Here is an 18,729-nt window from a genome sequence, read left to right on the forward strand (position 1 = left end):
AAATCTATTAGTACAAGGGAATAGCAGGTGCTGTAAGATTTTATTGCATCCCTTAAATTTATGTTCAAGCTATCAAGCTCAAATTTGAAGTGCAGTGAATAATTAAATCAAACTATCTGTTAGCACCTGGGAATAGCAGATGCTGTAAGTTTTTCTTGCATCACTTTAATTTAATATGCAACTGACATGCTTGTAAGTGATGTGTACAGATTAAATAGAAATCTTTTAGTACCAGGGAATAGCAGGTGCTGTAAGATTTTATTGCATCCCTTAAATTTATGTTCAAGCTATCAAGCTCAAATTTGAAGTGCAGTGAATAATTAAATCAAACTATCTGTTAGTACCTGGGAATAGCAGATGCTGTAAGTATTTATTGCATCACTTTAATTTAATATGCAACTGACATGCTTGTAAGTGAAGTGTACAGATTAAATAGAAATCTATTAGTATCAGGGAATAGCAGGTGCTGTAAGATTTTATTGCATCCCTTAAATTTATGATCAAGCTATCAAGCTCAAATTTGAAGTGCAGTGAATAATTAAATCAAACTATCTGTTAGCACCTGGGAATAGCAGATGCTGTAAGTATTTATTGCATCACTTTAATTTAATCTCCAACTAACATGCTTGAATGTGAAGTGCAGTGATTAATAAAAAAACTGTCTGTTAGTGCCTCCGAATACCAGATGTTGTAAGCTTTTATTGCATCATTTTAATTTACTTTCAAGATAACATTCTAGAATGTCAAGTGCAGGGATTAATAAAAAAAAATGTCAGATTGGTCTTTGATCATATTTTCTATGATCAGGCAATTTGAGTAAGTGTGTAAGGTTTATGGCCATACCAGCTTCAGAACGTCCAATCTCATCTGAACTTGGAAGCTAAGCAAGTTTGTGCCTGAATAGTACTGATGTGGGACCCTATCTAGGAATACCAGGTGCTGTAAGCTTTTCTTGCATCACTTTAATTTACTTTCAAGCTGACATGCTCAAATGTGAAGTGCAGTGATTAATAAAAAAACCTATCTTTTAGCACCTGGGAATAGCAGATGCTGTAAGTTTTTCTTGCATCACTTTAATTTAATATGCAACTGACATGCTTGTAAGTGAAGTGTACAGATTAAATAGAAATCTATTAGTACCAGGGAATAGCAGGTGCTGTAAGATTTTATTGCATCACTTTAATTTACTCTCCAATTGACATGCTTGAATGTGAAGTGCAGTGATTAATAAAAAAACCTATCTGTTAGCACCTGGGAATAGCAGATGCTGTAAGTTTTTTTTGCATCACTTTCATTTACTCTCCAACTCACATGCCTGAATGTGAATTGCAGTGATTCATCAAAAAACTATCTTTTAGCACCTTGGACTACGAGCTGCTGTAAGTTTTTCTTGCATCACTTTAATTTAATATGCAACTGACATGCTTGTAAGTGAAGTGTACAGATTAAATAGAAATCTATTAGTACCAGGGAATAGCAGGTGCTGTAAGATTTTATTGCATCCCTTAAATTTATGTTCAAGCTATCAAGCTCAAATTTGAAGTGCAGTGAATAATTAAATCAAACTATCTGTTAGCACCTGGGAATAGCAGATGTTGTAAGCTTTTCTTGCATCACTTTAATTTACTTTCAAGCTGACATTCTCAAATGTGAAGTGCAGTGATTAATAAAAAAAACTATCTGTTAGCACCTGGGAATAGCAGATGCTGTTAGTTTTTTTTGCATCACTTTCATTTACTCTCCAACTCACATGCCTGAATGTGAATTGCAGTGATTCATCAAAAAACTATCTTTTAGCACCTTGGACTACGAGCTGCTGTAAGTTTTTCTTGCATCACTTTAATTTAATATGCAACTGACATGCTTGTAAGTGAAGTGTACAGATTAAATAGAAATCTATTAGTACCAGGGAATAGCAGGTGCTGTAAGATTTTATTGCATCCCTTAAATTTATGTTCAAGCTATCAAGCTCAAATTTGAAGTGCAGTGAATAATTAAATCAAACTATCTGTTAGCACCTGGGAATAGCAGATGTTGTAAGCTTCTCTTGCATCACTTTAATTTACTTTCAAGATGACATGCTAGGATGTGAAGTGCAGTGATTAATTAAAAAAACCTATCTGTTAGCACCTGGGAATAGCAGATGCTGTAAGTTTTTCTTGCATCACTTTAATTTAATCTCCAACTAACATGCTTGAATGTGAAGTGCAGTGATTATTAAAAAAACTGTCTGTTAGTGCCTCCGAATACCAGATGTTGTAAGCTTTTATTGCATCATTTTAATTTACTTTCAAGATAACATTCTAGAATGTCAAGTGCAGGGATTAATAAAAAAAAATGTCAGATTGGTCTTTGATCATATTTTCTATGATTAGGCAATTTGAGTAAGTGTTTAAGGTTTACGGCCATACCAGCTTCAGCACGCCTCCAGTCTCATCTGAACTTGGAAGCTAAGCAAGTTTGTGCCTGAATAGTACTGAGTTGGGACCCTATCTAGGAATACCAGGTGCTGTAAGCTTTTCTTGCATCACTTTAATTTACTTTCAAGCTGACATGCTCAAATGTGAAGTGCAGTGATTAATAAAAAAACCTATATGTTAGCACGTGGGAATAGCAGATGCTGTAACTTTTTTTTGCATCACTTTCATTTACTCTCCAACTCACATGCCTGAATGTGAAGTGCAGTGATTCATCAAAAAACTATCTTTTAGCACCTTGGACTACGAGCTGCTGTAAGCTTCTCTTGCATCACATTAATTTACTTTCAAGATGACATGCTAGGATGTGAAGTGCAGTGATTAATTAAAAAAACTATCTGTTAGCACCTGGGAATAGCAGATGCTGTAAGTTTTTCTTGCATCACTTTAATTTAATATGCAACTTACATGCTTGTAAGTGAAGTGTACAGATTAAATAGAAATCTATTAGTACCAGGGAATAGCAGGTGCTGTAAGATTTTATTGCATCCCTTAAATTTATGTTCAAGCTATCAAGCTCAAATTTGAAGTGCAGTGAATAATTAAATCAAACTATCTGTTAGCACCTGGGAATAGCAGATGCTGTAAGTATTTATTGCATCACTTTAATTTAATCTCCAACTAACATGCTTGAATGTGAAGTGCAGTGATTAATAAAAAAACTGTCTGTTAGTGCCTCCGAATACCAGATGTTGTAAGCTTTTATTGCATCATTTTAATTTACTTTCAAGATAACATTCTAGAATGTCAAGTGCAGGGATTAATAAAAAAAAAATGTCAGATTGGTCTTTGATCATATTTTCTATGATTAGGCAATTTGAGTAAGTGTTTAAGGTTTACGGCCATACCAGCTTCAGCACGCCTCCAATCTCATCTGAACTTGGAAGCTAAGCAAGTTTGTGCCTGGATAGTACTGAGGTGGGACCCTACCTAGGAATACCATGTGCTGTGAGCTTTTCTTGCATCACTTTAATTTACTTTCAAGCTGACATTCTCAAATGTGAAGTGCAGTGATTAATAAAAAAAAACTATCTGTTAGCACCTGGGAATAGCAGATGCTTTAAGTTTTTTTTGCATCACTTTCATTTACTCTCCAACTCACATGCCTGAATGTGAAGTGCAGTGATTCATCAAAAAACTATCTTTTAGCACCTTGGACTATGAGATGCTGTAAGCTTCTCTTGCATCACTTTAATTTACTTTCAAGATGACATGCTAGGATGTGAAGTGCAGTGATTAATTAATAAAACCTATCTGTTAGCACCTGGGAATAGCAGATGCTGTAAGTTTTTCTTGCATCACTTTAATTTAATATGCAACTGACATGCTTGTATGTGAAGTGTACAGATTAAATAGAAATATTTTAGTACCAGGGAATAGCAGGTCCTGTAAGATTTTATTGCATCCCTTAAATTTATGTTCAAGCTATCAAGCTCAAATTTGAAGTGCAGTGAATAATTAAATCAAACTATCTGTTAGCACCTGGGAATAGCAGATGCTGTAAGTATTTATTGCATCACTTTAATTTACTCTCCAACTAACATGCTTGAATGTGAAGTGCAGTGATTAATAAAAAAACTGTCTGTTAGTGCCTCCGAATACCAGATGTTGTAAGCTTTTATTGCATCATTTTAATTTACTTTCAAGACAACATTCTAGAATGTCAAGTGCAGGGATTAATAAAAAAAAATGTCAGATTGGTATTGGATCATATTTTCTATGATTAGGCAATTTGAGTAAGTGTTTAAGGTTTACGGCCATACCAGCTTCAGCACGCCTCCAATCTCATCTGAACTTGGAAGCTAAGCAAGTTTGTGCCTGGATAGTACTGAGGTGGGACCCTACCTAGGAATACCATGTGCTGTAAGCTTTTCTTGCATCACTTTAATTTACTTTCAAGCTGACATTCTCAAATGTGAAGTGCAGTGATTAATAAAAAAAACTATCCGTTAGCACCTGGGAATAGCAGGTGCTGTAAGTTTTTTTTGCATCACTTTCATTTACTCTCCAACTCACATGCCTGAATGTGAAGTGCAGTGATTCATCAAAAAACTATCTTTTAGCACCTTGGACTATGAGATGCTGTAAGCTTCTCTTGCATCACTTTAATTTACTTTCAAGATGACATGCTAGGATGTGAAGTGCAGTGATTAATTAATAAAACCTATCTGTTAGCACCTGGGAATAGCAGATGCTGTAAGTTTTTCTTGCATCACTTTAATTTAATATGCAACTGACATGCTTGTATGTGAAGTGTACAGATTAAATAGAAATATTTTAGTACCAGGGAATAGCAGGTCCTGTAAGATTTTATTGCATCCCTTAAATTTATGTTCAAGCTATCAAGCTCAAATTTGAAGTGCAGTGAATAATTAAATCAAACTATCTGTTAGCACCTGGGAATAGCAGATGCTGTAAGTATTTATTGCATCACTTTAATTTACTCTCCAACTAACATGCTTGAATGTGAAGTGCAGTGATTAATAAAAAAACTGTCTGTTAGTGCCTCCGAATACCAGATGTTGTAAGCTTTTATTGCATCATTTTAATTTACTTTCAAGACAACATTCTAGAATGTCAAGTGCAGGGATTAATAAAAAAAAATGTCAGATTGGTATTTGATCATATTTTCTATGATTAGGCAATTTGAGTAAATGTTTAAGGTTTACGGCCATACCAGCTTCAGAATGTCCAATCTCATCTGAACTTGGAAGCTAAGCAAGTTTGTGCCTGAATAGTACTGAGGTGGGACCCTATCTAGGAATACCAGGTGCTGTAAGCTTTTCTTGCATCACTTTAATTTACTTTCAAGCTGACATGCTCAAATGGGAAGTGCAGTGATTAATAAAAAAACCTATCTGTTAGCACCTGGGAATAGCAGATGCTGTAAGTTTTTTTTGCATCACTTTCATTTACTCTCCAACTCACATGCCTGAATGTGAAGTGCAGTGATTCATCAAAAAACTATCTTTTAGCACCTTGGACTACGAGCTGCTGTAAGCTTCTCCTGCATCACATTAATTTACTTTCAAGATGACATGCTAGGATGTGAAGTGCAGTGATTAATTAAAAAAAACTATCTGTTAGCACCTGGGAATAGCAGATGCTGTAAGTTTTTCTTGCATCACTTTAATTTAATATGCAACTGACATGCTTGTAAGTGAAGTGTACAGATTAAATAGAAATCTATTAGTACAAGGGAATAGCAGGTGCTGTAAGATTTTATTGCATCCCTTAAATTTATGTTCAAGCTATCAAGCTCAAATTTGAAGTGCAGTGAATAATTAAATCAAACTATCTGTTAGCACCTGGGAATAGCAGATGCTGTAAGTTTTTCTTGCATCACTTTAATTTAATATGCAACTGACATGCTTGTAAGTGATGTGTACAGATTAAATAGAAATCTTTTAGTACCAGGGAATAGCAGGTGCTGTAAGATTTTATTGCATCCCTTAAATTTATGTTCAAGCTATCAAGCTCAAATTTGAAGTGCAGTGAATAATTAAATCAAACTATCTGTTAGTACCTGGGAATAGCAGATGCTGTAAGTATTTATTGCATCACTTTAATTTAATATGCAACTGACATGCTTGTAAGTGAAGTGTACAGATTAAATAGAAATCTATTAGTATCAGGGAATAGCAGGTGCTGTAAGATTTTATTGCATCCCTTAAATTTATGTTCAAGCTATCAAGCTCAAATTTGAAGTGCAGTGAATAATTAAATCAAACTATCTGTTAGCACCTGGGAATAGCAGATGCTGTAAGTATTTATTGCATCACTTTAATTTAATCTCCAACTAACATGCTTGAATGTGAAGTGCAGTGATTAATAAAAAAACTGTCTGTTAGTGCCTCCGAATACCAGATGTTGTAAGCTTTTATTGCATAATTTTAATTTACTTTCAAGATAACATTCTAGAATGTCAAGTGCAGGGATTAATAAAAAAAAATGTCAGATTGGTCTTTGATCATATTTTCTATGATCAGGCAATTTGAGTAAGTGTGTAAGGTTTATGGCCATACCAGCTTCAGAACGTCCAATCTCATCTGAACTTGGAAGCTAAGCAAGTTTGTGCCTGAATAGTACTGATGTGGGACCCTATCTAGGAATACCAGGTGCTGTAAGCTTTTCTTGCATCACTTTAATTTACTTTCAAGCTGACATGCTCAAATGTGAAGTGCAGTGATTAATAAAAAAACCTATCTGTTAGCACCTGGGAATAGCAGATGCTGTAAGTTTTTCTTGCATCACTTTAATTTAATATGCAACTGACATGCTTGTAAGTGAAGTGTACAGATTAAATAGAAATCTATTAGTACCAGGGAATAGCAGGTGCTGTAAGATTTTATTGCATCACTTTAATTTACTCTCCAATTGACATGCTTGAATGTGAAGTGCAGTGATTAATAAAAAAACCTATCTGTTAGCACCTGGGAATAGCAGATGCTGTAAGTTTTTTTTGCATCACTTTCATTTACTCTCCAACTCACATGCCTGAATGTGAATTGCAGTGATTCATCAAAAAACTATCTTTTAGCACCTTGGACTACGAGCTGCTGTAAGTTTTTCTTGCATCACTTTAATTTAATATGCAACTGACATGCTTGTAAGTGAAGTGTACAGATTAAATAGAAATCTATTAGTACCAGGGAATAGCAGGTGCTGTAAGATTTTATTGCATCCCTTAAATTTATGTTCAAGCTATCAAGCTCAAATTTGAAGTGCAGTGAATAATTAAATCAAACTATCTGTTAGCACCTGGGAATAGCAGATGCTGTAAGCTTTTCTTGCATCACTTTAATTTACTTTCAAGCTGACATTCTCAAATGTGAAGTGCAGTGATTAATAAAAAAAACTATCTGTTAGCACCTGGGAATAGCAGATGCTGTTAGTTTTTTTTGCATCACTTTCATTTACTCTCCAACTCACATGCCTGAATGTGAAGTGCAGTGATTCATCAAAAAACTATCTTTTAGCACCTTGGACTATGAGATGCTGTAAGCTTCTCTTGCATCACTTTAATTTACTTTCAAGATGACATGCTAGGATGTGAAGTGCAGTGATTAATTAAAAAAACCTATCTGTTAGCACCTGGGAATAGCAGATGCTGTAAGTTTTTCTTGCATCACTTTAATTTAATATGCAACTGACATGCTTGAATGTGAAGTGTACAGATTAAATAGAAATCTATTAGTACCAGGGAATAGCAGGTGCTGTAAGATTTTATTGCATCCCTTAAATTTATGTTCAAGCTATCAAGCTCAAATTTGAAGTGCAGTGAATAATTAAATCAAACTATCTGTTAGCACCTGGGAATAGCAGATGTTGTAAGTATTTATTGCATCACTTTAATTTACTCTCCAACTAACATGCTTGAATGTGAAGTGCAGTGATTAATAAAAAAACTGTCTGTTAGTGCCTCCGAATACCAGATGTTGTAAGCTTTTATTGCATCATTTTAATTTACTTTCAAGACAACATTCTAGAATGTCAAGTGCAGGGATTAATAAAAAAAAATGTCAGATTGGTCTTTGATCATATTTTCTATGATTAGGCAATTTGAGTAAGTGTGTAAGGTTTACGGCCATACCAGCTTCAGAACGTCCAATCTCATCTGAACTTGGAAGCTAAGCAAGTTTGTGCCTGAAAAGTACTGAGGTGGGACCCTATCTAGGAATACCAGGTGCTGTAAGCTTTTCTTGCATCACTTTAATTTACTCTCCAACTCACATGCCTGAATGTGAATTGCAGTGATTCATCAAAAAACTATCTTTTAGCACCTTGGACTACGAGCTGCTGTAAGTTTTTCTTGCATCACTTTAATTTAATATGCAACTGACATGCTTGTAAGTGAAGTGTACAGATTAAATAGAAATCTATTAGTACAAGGGAATAGCAGGTGCTGTAAGATTTTATTGCATCCCTTAAATTTATGTTCAAGCTATCAAGCTCAAATTTGAAGTGCAGTGAATAATTAAATCAAACTATCTGTTAGCACCTGGGAATAGCAGATGCTGTAAGTTTTTCTTGCATCACTTTAATTTAATATGCAACTGACATGCTTGTAAGTGATGTGTACAGATTAAATAGAAATCTTTTAGTACCAGGGAATAGCAGGTGCTGTAAGATTTTATTGCATCCCTTAAATTTATGTTCAAGCTATCAAGCTCAAATTTGAAGTGCAGTGAATAATTAAATCAAACTATCTGTTAGCACCTGGGAATAGCAGATGCTGTAAGTTTTTATTGCATCACTTTAATTTACTCTCCAACTGACATGCTTGAATGTGAAGTGCAGTGATTAATAAAAAAACTGTCTGTTAGTGCCTCCGAATACCAGATGTTGTAAGCTTTTATTGCATCATTTTAATTTACTTTCAAGATAACATTCTAGAATGTCAAGTGCAGGGATTAATAAAAAAAAATGTCAGATTGGTCTTTGATCATATTTTCTATGATTATGCAATTTGAGTAAGTGTTTAAGGTTTATGTCCATACCAGCTTCAGCACGCCTCCAATCTCATCTGAACTTGGAAGCTAAGCAAGTTTGTGCCTGGATAGTACTGAGGTGGGACCCTACCTAGGAATACCATGTGCTGTAAGCTTTTCTTGCATCACTTTAATTTACTTTCAAGCTGACATTCTCAAATGTGAAGTGCAGTGATTAATAAAAAAAACTATCTGTTAGCACCTGGGAATAGCAGGTGCTGTAAGTTTTTTTTGCATCACTTTCATTTACTCTCCAACTCACATGCCTGAATGTGAAGTGCAGTGATTCATCAAAAAACTATCTTTTAGCACCTTGGACTATGAGATGCTGTAAGCTTCTCTTGCATCACTTTAATTTACTTTCAAGATGACATGCTAGGATGTGAAGTGCAGTGATTAATTAAAAAAACCTATCTGTTAGCACCTGGGAATAGCAGATGCTGTAAGTTTTTCTTGCATCACTTTAATTTAATATGCAACTGACATGCTTGTAAGTGAAGTGTACAGATTAAATAGAAATCTATTAGTACCAGGGAATAGCAGGTGCTGTAAGATTTTATTGCATCCCTTAAATTTATGTTCAAGCTATCAAGCTCAAATTTGAAGTGCAGTGAATAATTAAATCAAACTATCTGTTAGCACCTGGGAATAGCAGATGCTGTAAGTTTTTATTGCATCACTTTAATTTACTCTCTAACTGACATGCTTGAATGTGAAGTGCAGTGATTAATAAAAAAACTGTCTGTTAGTGCCTCCGAATACCAGATGTTGTAAGTTTTTATTGCATCACTTTAATTTACTTTCAAGCTGACATTCTCAAATGTGAAGTGCAGTGATTAATAAAAAAAACTATCTGTTAGCACCTGGGAATAGCAGGTGCTGTAAGTTTTTTTTGCATCACTTTCATTTACTCTCCAACTCACATGCTTGAATGTGAAGTGCAGTGATTAATAAAAAAACTGTCTGTTAGTGCCTCCGAATACCAGATGTTGTAAGCTTTTATTGCATCATTTTAATTTACTTTCAAGATAACATTCTAGAATGTCAAGTGCAGGGATTAATAAAAAAAAATGTCAGATTGGTCTTTGATCATATTTTCTATGATTAGGCAATTTGAGTAAGTGTTTAAGGTTTACGGCCATACCAGCTTCAGCACGCCTCCAATCTCATCTGAACTTGGAAGCTAAGCAAGTTTGTGCCTGGATAGTACTGATGTGGGACCCTATCTAGGAATACCAGGTGCTGTAAGCTTTTCTTGCATCACTTTAATTTACTTTCAAGCTGACATGCTCAAATGTGAAGTGCAGTGATTAATAAAAAAAACCTATCTGTTAGCACCTGGGAATAGCAGATGCTGTAAGTTTTTTTTGCATCACTTTCATTTACTCTCCAACTCACATGCCTGAATGTGAAGTGCAGTGATTCATAAAAAACTATCTTTTAGCACCTTGGACTACGAGCTGCTGTAAGCTTCTCCTGCATCACATTAATTTACTTTCAAGATGACATGCTAGGATGTGAAGTGCAGTGATTAATTAAAAAAAACTATCTGTTAGCACCTGGGAATAGCAGATGCTGTAAGTTTTTCTTGCATCACTTTAATTTAATATGCAACTGACATGCTTGTAAGTGAAGTGTACAGATTAAATAGAAATCTATTAGTATCAGGGAATAGCAGGTGCTGTAAGATTTTATTGCATCCCTTAAATTTATGTTGAAGCTATCAAGCTCAAATTTGAAGTGCAGTGAATAATTAAATCAAACTATCTGTTAGCACCTGGGAATAGCAGATGCTGTAAGTTTTTATTGCATCTCTTTAATTTACTCTCCAACTCACATGCTTGAATGTGAAGTGCAGTGATTAATAAAAAAACTGTCTGTTATTGCCTCCGAATACCAGATGTTGTAAGCTTTTATTGCATCATTTTAATTTACTTTCAAGATAACATTCTAGAATGTCAAGTGCAGGGATTAATAAAAAAAAATGTCAGATTGGTCTTTGATCATATTTTCTATGATTAGGCAATTTGAGTAAGTGTTTAAGGTTTACGGCCTTACCAGCTTCAGCACGCCTCCAATCTCATCTGAACTTGGAAGCTAAGCAAGTTTGTGCCTGGATAGTACTGATGTGGGACCCTATCTAGGAATACCAGGTGCTGTAAGCTTTTCTTGCATCACTTTAATTTACTTTCAAGCTGACATGCTCAAATGTGAAGTGCAGTGATTAATAAAAAAACCTATCTGTTAGCACCTGGGAATAGCAGATGCTGTAAGTTTTTTTTGCATCACTTTCATTTACTCTCCAACTCACATGCCTGAATGTGAAGTGCAGTGATTCATCTAAAAACTATCTTTTAGCACCTTGGACTACGAGCTGCTGTAACCTTCTCCTGCATCACATTAATTTACTTTCAAGATGACATGCTAGGATGTGAAGTGCAGTGATTAATTAAAAAAAACTATCTGTTAGCACCTGGGAATAGCAGATGCTGTAAGTTTTTCTTGCATCACTTTAATTTAATATGCAACTGACATGCTTGTAAGTGAAGTGTACAGATTAAATAGAAATCTATTAGTATCAGGGAATAGCAGGTGCTGTAAGATTTTATTGCATCCCTTAAATTTATGTTCAAGCTATCAAGCTCAAATTTGAAGTGCAGTGAATAATTAAATCAAACTATCTGTTAGCACCTGGGAATAGCAGATGCTGTAAGTTTTTATTGCATCTCTTTAATTTACTCTCCAACTGACATGCTTGAATGTGAAGTGCAGTGATTAATAAAAAAACTGTCTGTTAGTGCCTCCGAATACCAGATGTTGTAAGCTTTTATTGCATCATTTTAATTTACTTTCAAGATAACATTCTAGAATGTCAAGTGCAGGGATTAATAAAAAAAAATGTCAGATTGGTCTTTGATCATATTTTCTATGATTAGGCAATTTGAGTAAGTGTTTAAGGTTTATGGCCATACCAGCTTCAGAACGTCCAATCTCATCTGAACTTGGAAGCTAAGCAAGTTTGTGCCTGAATAGTACTGAGGTGGGACCCTATCTAGGAATACCAGGTGCTGTAAGCTTTTCTTGCATCACTTTAATTTACTTTCAAGCTGACATGCTCAAATGTGAAGTGCAGTGATTAATAAAAAAACCTATCTGTTAGCACCTGGGAATAGCAGGTGCTGTAAGTTTTTTTTGCATCACTTTCATTTACTCTCCAACTCACATGCCTGAATGTGAAGTGCAGTGATTCATCAAAAAACTATCTTTTAGCACCTTGGACTACGAGCTGCTGTAAGCTTCTCCTGCATCACATTAATTTACTTTCAAGATGACATGCTAGGATGTGAAGTGCAGTGATTAATTAAAAAAAACTATCTGTTAGCACCTGGGAATAGCAGATGCTGTAAGTTTTTCTTGCATCACTTTAATTTAATATGCAACTGACATGCTTGTAAGTGAAGTGTACAGATTAAATAGAAATCTATTAGTACCAGGGAATAGCAGGTGCTGTAAGATTTTATTGCATCCCTTAAATTTATGTTCAAGCTATCAAGCTCAAATTTGAAGTGCAGTGAATAATTAAATCAAACTATCTGTTAGCACCTGGGAATAGCAGATGCTGTAAGTTTTTATTGCATCACTTTAATTTACTCTCCAACTGACATGCTTGAATGTGAAGTGCAGTGATTAATAAAAAAACTGTCTGTTAGTGCCTCCGAATACCAGATGTTGTAAGCTTTTATTGCATCATTTTAATTTACTTTCAAGATAACATTCTAGAATGTCAAGTGCAGGGATTAATAAAAAAAAATGTCAGATTGGTCTTTGATCATATTTTCTATGATTATGCAATTTGAGTAAGTGTTTAAGGTTTATGTCCATACCAGCTTCAGCACGCCTCCAATCTCATCTGAACTTGGAAGCTAAGCAAGTTTGTTCCTGGATAGTACTGAGGTGGGACCCTACCTAGGAATACCATGTGCTGTAAGCTTTTCTTGCATCACTTTAATTTACTTTCAAGCTGACATTCTCAAATGTGAAGTGCAGTGATTAATAAAAAAAACTATCTGTTAGCACCTGGGAATAGCAGGTGCTGTAAGTTTTTTTTGCATCACTTTCATTTACTCTCCAACTCACATGCCTGAATGTGAAGTGCAGTGATTCATCAAAAAACTATCTTTTAGCACCTTGGACTATGAGATGCTGTAAGCTTCTCTTGCATCACTTTAATTTACTTTCAAGATGACATGCTAGGATGTGAAGTGCAGTGATTAATTAAAAAAACCTATCTGTTAGCACCTGGGAATAGCAGATGCTGTAAGTTTTTCTTGCATCACTTTAATTTAATATGCAACTGACATGCTTGTAAGTGAAGTGTACAGATTAAATAGAAATCTATTAGTACCAGGGAATAGCAGGTGCTGTAAGATTTTATTGCATCCCTTAAATTTATGTTCAAGCTATCAAGCTCAAATTTGAAGTGCAGTGAATAATTAAATCAAACTATCTGTTAGCACCTGGGAATAGCAGATGCTGTAAGTTTTTATTGCATCACTTTAATTTACTCTCCAACTGACATGCTTGAATGTGAAGTGCAGTGATTAATAAAAAAACTGTCTGTTAGTGCCTCCGAATACTAGATGTTGTAAGTTTTTATTGCATCACTTTAATTTACTTTCAAGCTGACATTCTCAAATGTGAAGTGCAGTGATTAATAAAAAAAACTATCTGTTAGCACCTGGGAATAGCAGGTGCTGTAAGTTTTTTTTGCATCACTTTCATTTACTCTCCAACTCACATGCTTGAATGTGAAGTGCAGTGATTAATAAAAAAACTGTCTGTTAGTGCCTCCGAATACCAGATGTTGTAAGCTTTTATTGCATCATTTTAATTTACTTTCAAGATAACATTCTAGAATGTCAAGTGCAGGGATTAATAAAAAAAAATGTCAGATTGGTCTTTGATCATATTTTCTATGATTAGGCAATTTGAGTAAGTGTTTAAGGTTTACGGCCTTACCAGCTTCAGCACGCCTCCAATCTCATCTGAACTTGGAAGCTAAGCAAGTTTGTGCCTGGATAGTACTGATGTGGGACCCTATCTAGGAATACCAGGTGCTGTAAGCTTTTCTTGCATCACTTTAATTTACTTTCAAGCTGACATGCTCAAATGTGAAGTGCAGTGATTAATAAAAAAACCTATCTGTTAGCACCTGGGAATAGCAGGTGCTGTAAGTTTTTTTTGCATCACTTTCATTTACTCTCCAACTCACATGCCTGAATGTGAAGTGCAGTGATTCATCAAAAAACTATCTTTTAGCACCTTGGACTACGAGCTGCTGTAAGCTTCTCCTGCATCACATTAATTTACTTTCAAGATGACATGCTAGGATGTGAAGTGCAGTGATTAATTAAAAAAAACTATCTGTTAGCACCTGGGAATAGCAGATGCTGTAAGTTTTTCTTGCATCACTTTAATTTAATATGCAACTGACATGCTTGTAAGTGAAGTGTACAGATTAAATAGAAATCTATTAGTACCAGGGAATAGCAGGTGCTGTAAGATTTTATTGCATCCCTTAAATTTATGTTCAAGCTATCAAGCTCAAATTTGAAGTGCAGTGAATAATTAAATCAAACTATCTGTTAGCACCTGGGAATAGCAGATGCTGTAAGTTTTTATTGCATCACTTTAATTTACTCTCCAACTGACATGCTTGAATGTGAAGTGCAGTGATTAATAAAAAAACTGTCTGTTAGTGCCTCCGAATACCAGATGTTGTAAGCTTTTATTGCATCATTTTAATTTACTTTCAAGATAACATTCTAGAATGTCAAGTGCAGGGATTAATAAAAAAAAATGTCAGATTGGTCTTTGATCATATTTTCTATGATTATGCAATTTGAGTAAGTGTTTAAGGTTTATGTCCATACCAGCTTCAGCACGCCTCCAATCTCATCTGAACTTGGAAGCTAAGCAAGTTTGTGCCTGGATAGTACTGAGGTGGGACCCTACCTAGGAATACCATGTGCTGTAAGCTTTTCTTGCATCACTTTAATTTACTTTCAAGCTGACATTCTCAAATGTGAAGTGCAGTGATTAATAAAAAAAACTATCTGTTAGCACCTGGGAATAGCAGGTGCTGTAAGTTTTTTTTGCATCACTTTCATTTACTCTCCAACTCACATGCCTGAATGTGAAGTGCAGTGATTCATAAAAAACTATCTTTTAGCACCTTGGACTACGAGCTGCTGTAAGCTTCTCCTGCATCACATTAATTTACTTTCAAGATGACATGCTAGGATGTGAAGTGCAGTGATTAATTAAAAAAAACTATCTGTTAGCACCTGGGAATAGCAGATGCTGTAAGTTTTTCTTGCATCACTTTAATTTAATATGCAACTGACATGCTTGTAAGTGAAGTGTACAGATTAAATAGAAATCTATTAGTATCAGGGAATAGCAGGTGCTGTAAGATTTTATTGCATCCCTTAAATTTATGTTCAAGCTATCAAGCTCAAATTTGAAGTGCAGTGAATAATTAAATCAAACTATCTGTTAGCACCTGGGAATAGCAGATGCTGTAAGTTTTTATTGCATCTCTTTAATTTACTCTCCAACTGACATGCTTGAATGTGAAGTGCAGTGATTAATAAAAAAACTGTCTGTTAGTGCCTCCGAATACCAGATGTTGTAAGCTTTTATTGCATCATTTTAATTTACTTTCAAGATAACATTCTAGAATGTCAAGTGCAGGGATTAATAAAAAAAAATGTCAGATTGGTCTTTGATCATATTTTCTATGATTAGGCAATTTGAGTAAGTGTTTAAGGTTTACGGCCATACCAGCTTCAGAACGTCCAATCTCATCTGAACTTGGAAGCTAAGCAAGTTTGTGCCTGAATAGTACTGAGGTGGGACCCTATCTAGGAATACCAGGTGCTGTAAGCTTTTCTTGCATCACTTTAATTTACTTTCAAGCTGACATGCTCAAATGTGAAGTGCAGTGATTAATAAAAAAACCTATCTGTTAGCACCTGGGAATAGCAGGTGCTGTAAGTTTTTTTTGCATCACTTTCATTTACTCTCCAACTCACATGCCTGAATGTGAAGTGCAGTGATTCATCAAAAAACTATCTTTTAGCACCTTGGACTATGAGCTGCTGTAAGCTTCTCCTGCATCACATTAATTTACTTTCAAGATGACATGCTAGGATGTGAAGTGCAGTGATTAATTAAAAAAAACTATCTGTTAGCACCTGGGAATAGCAGATGCTGTAAGTTTTTCTTGCATCACTTTAATTTAATATGCAACTGACATGCTTGTAAGTGAAGTGTACAGATTAAATAGAAATCTATTAGTACCAGGGAATAGCAGGTGCTGTAAGATTTTATTGCATCCCTTAAATTTATGTTCAAGCTATCAAGCTCAAATTTGAAGTGCAGTGAATAATTAAATCAAACTATCTGTTAGCACCTGGGAATAGCAGATGCTGTAAGTTTTTATTGCATCACTTTAATTTACTCTCCAACTGACATGCTTGAATGTGAAGTGCAGTGATTAATAAAAAAACTGTCTGTTAGTGCCTCCGAATACCAGATGTTGTAAGCTTTTATTGCATCATTTTAATTTACTTTCAAGATAACATTCTAGAATGTCAAGTGCAGGGATTAATAAAAAAAAATGTCAGATTGGTCTTTGATCATATTTTCTATGATTATGCAATTTGAGTAAGTGTTTAAGGTTTATGTCCATACCAGCTTCAGCACGCCTCCAATCTCATCTGAACTTGGAAGCTAAGCAAGTTTGTGCCTGGATAGTACTGAGGTGGGACCCTACCTAGGAATACCATGTGCTGTAAGCTTTTCTTGCATCACTTTAATTTACTTTCAAGCTGACATTCTCAAATGTGAAGTGCAGTGATTAATAAAAAAAACTATCTGTTAGCACCTGGGAATAGCAGGTGCTGTAAGTTTTTTTTGCATCACTTTCATTTACTCTCCAACTCACATGCCTGAATGTGAAGTGCAGTGATTCATCAAAAAACTATCTTTTAGCACCTTGGACTATGAGATGCTGTAAGCTTCTCTTGCATCACTTTAATTTACTTTCAAGATGACATGCTAGGATGTGAAGTGCAGTGATTAATTAAAAAAACCTATCTGTTAGCACCTGGGAATAGCAGATGCTGTAAGTTTTTCTTGCATCACTTTAATTTAATATGCAACTGACATGCTTGTAAGTGAAGTGTACAGATTAAATAGAAATCTATTAGTACCAGGGAATAGCAGGTGCTGTAAGATTTTATTGCATCCCTTAAATTTATTTTCAAGCTATCAAGCTCAAATTTGAAGTGCAGTGAATAATTAAATCAAACTATCTGTTAGCACCTGGGAATAGCAGATGCTGTAAGTTTTTATTGCATCACTTTAATTTACTCTCCAACTGACATGCTTGAATGTGAAGTGCAGTGATTAATAAAAAAACTGTGTTAGTGCCTCCGAATACCAGATGTTGTAAGTTTTTATTGCATCACTTTAATTTACTTTCAAGCTGACATTCTCAAATGTGAAGTGCAGTGATTAATAAAAAAAACTATCTGTTAGCACCTGGGAATAGCAGGTGCTGTAAGTTTTTTTTGCATCACTTTCATTTACTCTCCAACTCACATGCTTGAATGTGAAGTGCAGTGATTAATAAAAAAACTGTCTGTTAGTGCCTCCGAATACCAGATGTTGTAAGCTTTTATTGCATCATTTTAATTTACTTTCAAGATAACATTCTAGAATGTCAAGTGCAGGGATTAATAAAAAAAAATGTCAGATTGGTCTTTGATCATATTTTTTATGATTAGGCAATTTGAGTAAGTGTTTAAGGTTTACGGCCTTACCAGCTTCAGCACGCCTCCAATCTCATCTGAACTTGGAAGCTAAGCAAGTTTGTGCCTGGATAGTACTGATGTGGGACCCTATCTAGGAATACCAGGTGCTGTAAGCTTTTCTTGCATCACTTTAATTTACTTTCAAGCTGACATGCTCAAATGTGAAGTGCAGTGATTAATAAAAAAACCTATCTGTTAGCACCTGGGAATAGCAGGTGCTGTAAGTTTTTTTTGCATCACTTTCATTTACTCTCCAACTCACATGCCTGAATGTGAAGTGCAGTGATTCATCAAAAAACTATCTTTTAGCACCTTGGACTACGAGCTGCTGTAAGCTTCTCCTGCATCACATTAATTTACTTTCAAGATGACATGCTAGGATGTGAAGTGCAGTGATTAATTAAAAAAAACTATCTGTTAGCACCTGGGAATAGCAGATGCTGTAAGTTTTTCTTGCATCACTTTAATTTAATATGCAACTGACATGCTTGTAAGTGAAGTGTACAGATTAAATAGAAATCTATTAGTACCAGGGAATAGCAGGTGCTGTAAGATTTTATTGCATCCCTTAAATTTATGTTCAAGCTATCAAGCTCAAATTTGAAGTGCAGTGAATAATTAAATCAAACTATCTGTTAGCACCTGGGAATAGCAGATGCTGTAAGTTTTTATTGCATCACTTTAATTTACTCTCCAACTGACATGCTTGAATGTGAAGTGCAGTGATTAATAAAAAAACTGTCTGTTAGTGCCTCCGAATACCAGATGTTGTAAGCTTTTATTGCATCATTTTAATTTACTTTCAAGATAACATTCTAGAATGTCAAGTGCAGGGATTAATAAAAAAAAATGTCAGATTGGTCTTTGATCATATTTTCT

At 35.0% G+C, this 18,729-nt stretch overlaps 13 pseudogenes; all 13 read left to right on the plus strand.

Annotated features, from left to right (window-relative positions):
• The first annotated feature begins 829 nt into the window (after positions 1-829).
• LOC145644702 (5S ribosomal RNA) lies at positions 830-948 on the plus strand (annotated as a pseudogene).
• Positions 949-2,397: 1,449 nt separating this feature from the next.
• On the plus strand, positions 2,398-2,518 carry LOC145645465 (5S ribosomal RNA; annotated as a pseudogene).
• Positions 2,519-3,311: 793 nt separating this feature from the next.
• Positions 3,312-3,432, plus strand: LOC145645615 (5S ribosomal RNA; annotated as a pseudogene).
• Positions 3,433-4,226: 794 nt separating this feature from the next.
• On the plus strand, positions 4,227-4,347 carry LOC145645212 (5S ribosomal RNA; annotated as a pseudogene).
• A 793-nt stretch (positions 4,348-5,140) lies between these two features.
• On the plus strand, positions 5,141-5,259 carry LOC145644117 (5S ribosomal RNA; annotated as a pseudogene).
• Positions 5,260-6,488: 1,229 nt separating this feature from the next.
• Positions 6,489-6,607, plus strand: LOC145644704 (5S ribosomal RNA; annotated as a pseudogene).
• A 1,449-nt stretch (positions 6,608-8,056) lies between these two features.
• LOC145643960 (5S ribosomal RNA) lies at positions 8,057-8,175 on the plus strand (annotated as a pseudogene).
• Positions 8,176-10,098: 1,923 nt separating this feature from the next.
• On the plus strand, positions 10,099-10,219 carry LOC145644978 (5S ribosomal RNA; annotated as a pseudogene).
• A 793-nt stretch (positions 10,220-11,012) lies between these two features.
• LOC145645666 (5S ribosomal RNA) lies at positions 11,013-11,133 on the plus strand (annotated as a pseudogene).
• A 793-nt stretch (positions 11,134-11,926) lies between these two features.
• On the plus strand, positions 11,927-12,045 carry LOC145643984 (5S ribosomal RNA; annotated as a pseudogene).
• A 1,928-nt stretch (positions 12,046-13,973) lies between these two features.
• On the plus strand, positions 13,974-14,094 carry LOC145645667 (5S ribosomal RNA; annotated as a pseudogene).
• A 1,706-nt stretch (positions 14,095-15,800) lies between these two features.
• On the plus strand, positions 15,801-15,919 carry LOC145650953 (5S ribosomal RNA; annotated as a pseudogene).
• A 1,926-nt stretch (positions 15,920-17,845) lies between these two features.
• LOC145645668 (5S ribosomal RNA) lies at positions 17,846-17,966 on the plus strand (annotated as a pseudogene).
• The last annotated feature ends 763 nt before the right edge of the window (positions 17,967-18,729 follow it).

Source organism: Electrophorus electricus, chromosome 13 (genome assembly GCF_041902795.1).
Source record: "Electrophorus electricus isolate QZ-2024a chromosome 13, ASM4190279v1, whole genome shotgun sequence".
Classification (NCBI taxonomy): domain Eukaryota; kingdom Metazoa; phylum Chordata; class Actinopteri; order Gymnotiformes; family Gymnotidae; genus Electrophorus; species Electrophorus electricus.